Below are 8,723 nucleotides of genomic sequence, written 5' to 3' on the forward strand. Positions count from 1 at the left end.
AGCCATCTGGATGTTGCTGGACTACAACTCTCAGTATTTCTTACCATTGGCAACATTTTCTAGAACTGCTTGTTGTTGCATTCCAAAATCTAGAGGGCTGCTCTTTGCCCACTCTGGTGGGCAGGAGTTCCCTAAGTCATCTGGATGGCTTCCACTGGACACAGATGTTAAGGGAAAAAAGCAACATGGGACATACAGTGATTGAAATAAAACATGTATGTGAGAGTCAAAGTGACTCAGCAGAAGCAAGTAGCAACCACACAGGTGTATAAGGTAAAGTAATTAACAAGTCCTGAATGCCAAGGACAGAAAAGCAAAGTGGATAATTGGAAACACCTGAGAATTGTTAAGTGGTCAAGGCTGAGATGATGAAATCACCAATTCTGGATAGAAACAAGAGAGCCAATGAGAGTGGATGTACACGCCCACTGGGTGGAAACTGACAAGAGTGGGTGGTATGATCCAAGGACTATATTAATGACTATGAATCCCAATGTGTTTTGTGGGTAGTATTGGAGTAGTGAGGAGTATTGTTGTGTTGGATAGTTTGGAGCTGTATATAGTAGAATAAAGTAGATCTTTTATATAAGACTACTGAGTTATCTGGTGTCTTGGGTGAAGATACAAGAACCAGCTGGATCCTGAAGAAGTGGGAAGACTTCTGTGGAAGCAAGAGTGAGAAGGCTTGGAGAGTTTGTCAGGGTCTTCAGCCTATTCTCTGTAACTCTGCTGCTTTTGAAGCAAAGCTTTATCCACTGGCCAAAACTGGTCAGCATCGGTGCGCAACAAGGTGGTGAGTTCGAGCCAGAGGTGAAGTGCTACAACTCCCATCATCCCTGACAACAGATAGACAACTAAATGGCCCTTTGGTTTGTTCATCAAATTTCTTCCTTGTGTTTATGAAGCTTCAGGCTTGTTAGAGAACATGAAATCACTAGACATTTTAAATAAATAACAGAGCATCAAGTCATGAATTATCAGTATGGGGGGAAAGATTAGCAATGAGGAAAAGAACATCCCTGAGCCAAAGTCACAATCTGATTAAGTTTCTTTCTTAATTTCAGTGTGGGAAATAAAAATTCAAATATCTCACACTTAAATGAAAACACACACACACACACACTTTATAGCATCTCTTCATACTCATCCCATGAGATAACAGATGGCAATTCACCTATGAGACAGGTTGAGTGTTTCCTTTCAGTGGTGTATTATTTGGTTGCAAATTCCTCATGAACACGGGGGAAAGCTCTGTTCTTCATCCAAAGTTATTGCAACTTGGGCTCCTGAGAAATTAACAAGTAAATAATATGCTACTTGCAAAATGAACTAAAATAAAATAAAATAGAAAGCTGTCAAAGTTTATGGCATATTATATCTCCTTCCTCAACCCATGAGCTATCACCCCAAAGATAAGAGAATCTAAGCCACAAGATAAAGTGGACATGAAGATAATTTTTAAAACACACTGTGTTTTCAGATTTTCACAGATGTGGAAAAATATGACAAATGATAAGCCCAGGTTTTTTTTAAACAGGCTTTCTAGGAGACCTTATTTGAAGATGGGCTTCTTATTGAACAGTTTAAGATACACTAAGTCTGAAATCCTAACTTCAGATGGAATCTGACTAAGGGCATTATAAAGTGGCATACATAGGTCAGATGGGTGGCTCCCACCAAAAAAGATTAGGTAAATGCTGCAACAGAAAGGGAGGGCCTCCTTAGTTGTGACACCATGTTTAAAGAGGGCCAGGGGCCTGGAAATTACTAACAAAGAACTATTTTGCTGAAAAGCAAAGACATTTTTATTTAAACAGGCTTTGCATGATTAACTAGTTATGCAGAAAAGTTTTTAATGGTGTTTATATGCTATACACTTGACCCTCTGTTTCTGTGGGGGATCTGTTCCAGAACACACACACCCTGCGAAAACAGAGGCTCATGTATATTCAAGCCTTATAGGCTTGAATGGTGTACACCCTCACGCATGCAGTCTGAGAGCATGCACCAGGTGCATGCACCATTGGAAATATCAGAGGATATTCGAGGGCGCAGATCCCAGATCTGCGAATTAGGAGGGCAACTGTACTTATTATTATGGATATCTTTTAAAATATTTTCATACTTGTTTGTAAAAATGTACCTGAAAATCAGTAAAGAGATCCAGTGTCACATAGTAGTTTGAATGCTGGACTAGGACTCTGTAGACCAGGGTTTGAATCCCAGTTCAGCCACATAAACCCACTTGGCAAGTCACACTTCCTAATCCTCAGAGGATGGCAATGCCAACCCCTCCTTTGAAGAAACAGGTCAAGAAAATCCCTTTATAAGTTCACCTTAGGGTTGTCATAAGCTGGACACAACATGAAGGCACATAACAACAAACAACAAATTGTTAAAATTAATAATGCTCTGCTTGCCAATGCTGACCTAAAAATATTTCCAAGATAAAATAATTGCTTTATTTATTTATTTATTTATTTATTTATTTAAAATCTATGGTTATATAAATTTCAGTACCCATTTGCTTGATGCAAGTAAGATTTGATTTGACATGATATGATTTATTTGTTTATATTCTTTTCCTTATGTGAAATTTGTCTTTTCCACGGCAGCTGCACTCTTGGTTGTCATTTTTGCCCAAAGATAATAAAGGTATTAAGAAATGGTAAATATGTTAAAAGAGGTGGTGGGGTGATCTAACTGTACTTAGGTTAAAAGGGAAACTTTTAAAATAATTATTTTAAATGTAAATTGGTTTATGTATCATTATTACACTAAAATGCATAACAGAATAATAATATTAAAAAACTCACAAAACCTGTCCATTACTCTACTCACCTCACCTCCATACATGTTTTGAGCTGTGGAGAGAAGAAGACAGTTGCATACATTAGTTTTTTGTGGGGGTTTTGGGCTATTTATTCGGGCAAAATAAAAAAATGCATTTCTCCACCACCCAAAAATCTGTTCTTGCTTTTCCTCCCCCACCCTATACAATATCATCTCCTTTCCCTCGTATTTTTAAGCTTATTATACATTGCCAAGGGGATCCCAGCAAAGTTCTCAGGGTTAGAACTAAAACTCAGAACAGAGTCAACATCCCATGCTACACCGTGACTCTGCCCATAGGCCAGCGCTTTCGCCGGTCTGTACAGAGCCTTAGTTAGTTCCAGAATAATACAAACTGTTGGCTAAATAGAGAAACATTTTATTTTGGAAAATACTAAATTAATTTAAACTTGTTAGGAGTGCAGCAATCATGACACATAAAGCAGAGTAGTTAAAGTGGGGTCAAACTGCATTAATTTTGCATTGTGGCAACAGCCTTAAACAGTCTGAATGAGCTGCTTTTCTGTTTACTTATCCTGACCCCCGTAATGTGATGTAAACTGATATTCTTAGGGCCTGTACAGATAGGCCAAAATAAAGCTGCTTTGGGTCAGTTTGGAGGTATACTGTTTAAATGATGCATGCGTCCTAAGAGGCCAGAATCTGTGACAAAGTTATGCTCCAGTCCTAAGGACCAAAGCACAGCTTTGGCACCGCTTCTGGCCTCTTAAGATGTGTGTGTCATTTAAACGCATACCTCCAAAGTGACCCAAATCAGCTTTATTTTGGCCTGTCTGTACAGGTCCTTGGAGATGTTTTTACTCCTCTTTCCCTTCCAGGATTCTCTCAGCTACAGTATTCCCGAGAAGCCTAGCTAGATTAGAATAGTGAGTAACTTTCCTATCTAAGTATAGAGCTCCTGTAACAAAGACTTTCTCTAAGCCATTGGTGTTTTTTCCTCCTTAGTCAGGATCTCTAACTGATGCACACACTCAGCTAATAAGATTGACCTGGGAATGAAGAAAATGTCACGTGGATCTCCAAAATAAAATCAGTTTGTATTTGACTTTCAGAGACTATTCGCAGGGTTCCCAGTTGCCCACCACTACTAGAAAGCTTCTGACCAGAGACACCCATCTCCTCCAGTTCTTCTCACTTCCATTAGGCCCACTATATTTATGTTCTCCATTTAAAAAATAAAATAAAATCAAGCATCCTGTGTCTTCCATCTTTCCTTGGAGACTTCTAACATTAGCATAGAAAGATCCATACATAGTATTCTGTCCAGATGTCTCTGGGACATGCCTTTTCTCTCGTGGCACTTTTGTGTCCTTAACTGTCTATCATGTTTTACTGTACATCCACAGCTGATTTCTACTCCATTTCCATGTGGGCATTTGGAAACATGTTCATTTTTATCCCCTAGAGATGATTCAACTTGAACCAGAAATTCCCCAGTGACTGTTGCCTTTCCATTTAAAAGCTGCTGTCCCACATTTCTGATGTTGAAGTGCCAGAATGCAGCGTTCTTTTACCTCCTCTTTGAGGTATTTCCATTCAGAAATTACTACACTCTGAATACATTTCCTTCCCCTCTTCTTCTTCCTTCCCCCATCCCTATCACAGTTTTATGCTTTAAATTTCTACCTATTATAGCTTAATTTGAAAATCATCAGACTTCCTACGTGGGCTGAGAGTGAGAACAGTCTTGGGAGAAACAGTAAAAGCAATTAACAGAAAGGAAGGCTCTTGTTAAAATGTCAGGTTTTTCCCAAAGAAATGGAGTAATAGTATTTTCTGTCAACATGATTCATCTCATGCCAAAGGAACTGAGGCCAATTCTCAGGGCAAAATCATGGCGTGCTGGCTTCACCTAGGGAAGGACAGGTCAGTCTATTTCAGGTTCATGTCAGGATTCTTCTGTCATGTTTCCACAGCAGTCTGTGAATTGTTGTTATCCGTATTTTTAACCGCTCCAAACTTTAAACTGAATGTTATTCGTGTAAAATACATATTTCTGTGTTCACATTTATACTAAACTAGGTTGAGATCAAAAGGCATGCTTAGGTATTTGACACCTCAGAACTGGATATTTCTTCTCCTTCCTCTAATTTCTTCTTAAAAATTGTAGTCCTCTGTGACACTTACAGCCCTCTGTGAGACCTAAATCCTGCTCCAGAAGATTTCTCAGCCCTCCAGAGCAAGTGATTAGGGAGCATGGAGGCTGCAGCAGGGGGACTGATGCAAGGAGATCCTGGCAAATATTTTAAGTTATGTTTGGGTTTATAATTTAGATGACAAAGTGCTTTTAATGAGGTTGTGTTTTTAATTGGGTTTTTTAAAAAAACTACAGCCAGTATTCTACATCAGCTACTTAGATAAGTGCAATGAGCCCTGGAGGTAGGGGCACAGGACCACCATGAACATGGGGAAAATGCAATAAAAATCATTATTTCTTTTCACCTGGGAGAACACCTCTCTACAAATCTCTAGGTCCTCCAGTGCAAATCTGTTGTCAACACCTACCAGACATTGACCATAGAATCTTGCTGGAGAACCTACAAATGCCTCGAGAAGTTTTTTCTTTAGTAATCACTAGGTCTTCCAGTGCAACTCTACGATTAACATCTGGCATAGTTGTGCTGAAGGACCTAGAGATTACAAGAGAGAACATATTAATCAAATCCACAAATAATCAGATCCATAAAAGTCAAAGCTGCAAATCTGGAGGGCCAACTGTATACTTACCTAAGTAACCTCTCCTATGCTGCCCATCCAGCCCCCCCCCCCCAAAACCATAGAAACATCGTCCACCTATGTTTCAACTGGTGGAAGAATGGACTTCCTTCTCCTGCAGTTAATGCCAGCAAAGCAAGTTGGAGGGGGGGGGGAGTTATGATTGTGACAACAATGTCACAATTGTGGTTAAGTAGTGATCATGGATAAAGAACAGTTATCAACCCACTGGAACACGCTTCCAGAAGAGATTCGACTTAGCTCGACATTGGAATCCTTTAAGAAGGCCCTAAAAACCTATCTCTTCTGGATAGCATACCCTCCCGATTTGTAAAGTTGGTCCCTAATGGGTGGATGAACTTTTTTACCTAATGCCTGACTGCCTTTCTATATCTTTTTTAAAAAATTCTGATTCTATTTTTGAAATTGTATACACTGTTGATATATTGTACTATGACTTGGATCATAGAGTTTTAATGGTGTAAAACCGCTTTGATCGGAAGGAAAAGCGGTATACAAATAAAAGTTTTTATTATTTATTTTATTTATTATTATTTTACCAAGCAGTGGATGCTTTATGGGAAGGAGGTCTATTCTGCAAATGATCAGAGCAAGGAGAAATGATATTTCCATCAGGTTTAGGGGAGATTGGGCCAGAAAAAGTTAGTTAAGTATACTTAGGCCCAGTACAGACCGCCCCTTTTCGCTCTGGGTTGGGGGCAGGGCAACCTCACCGGCAGCCCTGCAGGCCTAATTCGGACTTTTTCCGGACCACAGAGAAGTGCTGCTTCTCTGTGGCATGGAAAAGGGGTGTCCTTGGGGCTTCATGCCCCTGGATACCCCGGGAGCTAGAGCCATGGGAGAAAGGGGCCACTTGGCCCCTTTCGCCCCGGCATCGTTCCCGCAGCTTTTTGGTGGCTGTGGGAATGAGGCGCGTGCCCAGAAGGAGCTCCGTTTTAGAGCTCCTTCTCATGCCACAGCCAGGCTGCTGTAAGCGGCCTGGGGCGGCGCAAAGATGTCACACACGTGCTGCACCATTTGGACACAGTGCGTGTGTGACATAATCATGGCGGCCTCTATGTAGATGGGAGGCCACTATGATCACGGCACCGCCATGTAGTAGGATTGCGGGGCGTGCGGACACTCTGCCCCGGGCAACCCTACTATGTGTTCAGGTCAGCGCAAAGCACCGGTCTGAATCAGGCCATTATTAAGTCTATTTAACTAAGCAGCAGATGTAGAATAATGGCCAATGTTTTAACTGTGGTTTATCTTGTTTTAACTTCAGGGGTTTTTCAATAGAAATGTCATTTAAATCTTGCATAAATAATTTTTAGCTGTTGTTGTTGTATGCCTTAACATTATTTCTGGCTTATGGCAACCTTAAGGTGAACCTATCTCAGGATTTTCTAGGCAGGATTTGTTCAGAGTGGGTTTGTCTTTGCTTTCATCTGAGGCTGACAGTGTATGACTTGCCCAAGTCACCAAGTGGATTTCCATGGCTGAGCAGGAATTTGAACCCTAGCCACATACCTCCTTCACCCAAATATAATCCTTATCTTCATGTGGAAGATCTTAGAATGGTCTTATTGACTCAACTCCCAAAATCCATCAACTAATTCTGGGTGTTCTAGTTAGAAAAGTAATTTTTCCAGGGTCTATACAGAAGTTAGGCATGATACAAGTAAGTAGAAAGAAAGAAAAACTGGGAGGTGATGCCCTAAACCAAGAAGCAAATGGGAAAACACAGAGTTTAGGGGAAAATGAAGCTAAAAAATCTGTAATTTTATTAGAACAATATGTTAAAAACTAAACCAGAACTGAAACCTGCTGTGAGGCTTGTTCTAGCCTATAAGCTGCACTCTGTAAGTTGATAAGCAGAACTGGGCTTGCAGTTTTCAAGCCCAGTTCTGCTTATCAACTTACAGAGTGCAGCTTATAGGCTAGAACAAGCCTCACAGCAGGTTTCAGTTCTGGTTTAGTTTTTAACATATTGTTCTAATAAAATTACAGATTTTTTAGCTTCATTTTCCCCTAAACTCTGTGTTTTCCCATGATACAAGTAAGTGACAGTATGAACTCTGAAAGAAGCATGAGTCATGAGCTGGAGTTGGGAAGGCAGTGGACTTTTGATGCCACAAAGATAGAAAGAGGGGGAGAAAGGCAGAGAGAAGAGAAAGACCACATGTACACAATGGAGATGGAGCTCAAAAGCAGGTATCAGCAACGGAGGGCATCAAATCAATCAGCTATCAAATTTTGTGCATGTGTTATTGGCTGCACAAGTGCAGAGGTAGGATATCAGCTCAAAAAATGGGGCTGCCTGACTTACCAGGCTGGCCCTGTTGCTGGAGGTGGGAGCTGGAGGTCCATGCTGCCTCCTCGGCACGGCCTAGGCCTCGATGCTCTCCCAGCAACCGCTGGGGTTATTTGGTGGTTCCCAACTGGCTGCCAGGGCTGCAGGGAGGCAGGACTTCTGGCTCCTCCTGAGACTACATCTCCCAGCATGCCTCGGAGCTGGAAACACCTCCCCATTCGTTGGCTGCCAGTGAAGGAGCCGTGTCTGGTTGGCTGGGAGGCTGGAAGGGGTGGGACTTCCCGCCTTCCTATGTACCTGATTGGCTAGTGGGCCTTTATAAGGCCAGGTGGTTGAGGTGATAGTCACCATTGCAGTTTGATTCTCCCCACCCTCCCTGTATTTTTGCTAGGAGTGGTGGTATGTTGTCACAATTTTCCAAGGGGCAGTAGCATAGGTCATGGATCTAGTGGGCATGGCTTCTTTTGGATTGGGAGGGATGCTGGGAGTGTTGAGGTGTTGCCATTGCAGGGGCAACTCCTGTTTAGTGCCCCCCAGTGACAAGGGGTGGAGATGCAAACATGTGATCAGTTGGTTACCCCTTTTGTCCTCCCAAGGCTTGACCATGACCAGGCAACTTGGTTCAGCGATCAACAAGTGGGTTTGTCAATGCCAGATCAAGCCCTCATGCATTTGGGTCAACCCTATTGAGTCAGCTGTACTCAAAAAAAGATGTGGCCCTTTTCCTTCCACTTGTGTGTCCTGGTATTAATTTCTTACAATGCCTCCCCTCCCTCAGCAGTCAAAATGTAGCAGCGAGGAAAGAGGTACAAGCCTTAGAGGAAAAAGTACCTGACTC

At 41.7% G+C, this 8,723-nt stretch overlaps 1 long non-coding RNA gene across 1 annotated transcript; it reads right to left on the reverse strand.

Moving 5' to 3' along the window:
* Positions 1–1,210: 1,210 nt before the first annotated feature.
* On the reverse strand, positions 1,211–7,980 carry LOC149323156 (uncharacterized). Its single transcript, XR_016280071.1, has 3 exons — positions 7,901–7,980; positions 2,842–2,864; positions 1,211–1,286 (listed from the first exon to the last, which is right to left on the reverse strand). It is a non-coding gene; the product is annotated as an uncharacterized LOC149323156 (long non-coding RNA).
* Positions 7,981–8,723: the final 743 nt, after the last annotated feature.

Source organism: Sceloporus occidentalis, unplaced genomic scaffold, assembly GCF_023333645.1.
Source record: "Sceloporus occidentalis isolate IW3139 unplaced genomic scaffold, rSceOcc1.0.p SCAF_1, whole genome shotgun sequence".
In the NCBI taxonomy this organism is placed as follows: domain Eukaryota; kingdom Metazoa; phylum Chordata; class Lepidosauria; order Squamata; family Phrynosomatidae; genus Sceloporus; species Sceloporus occidentalis.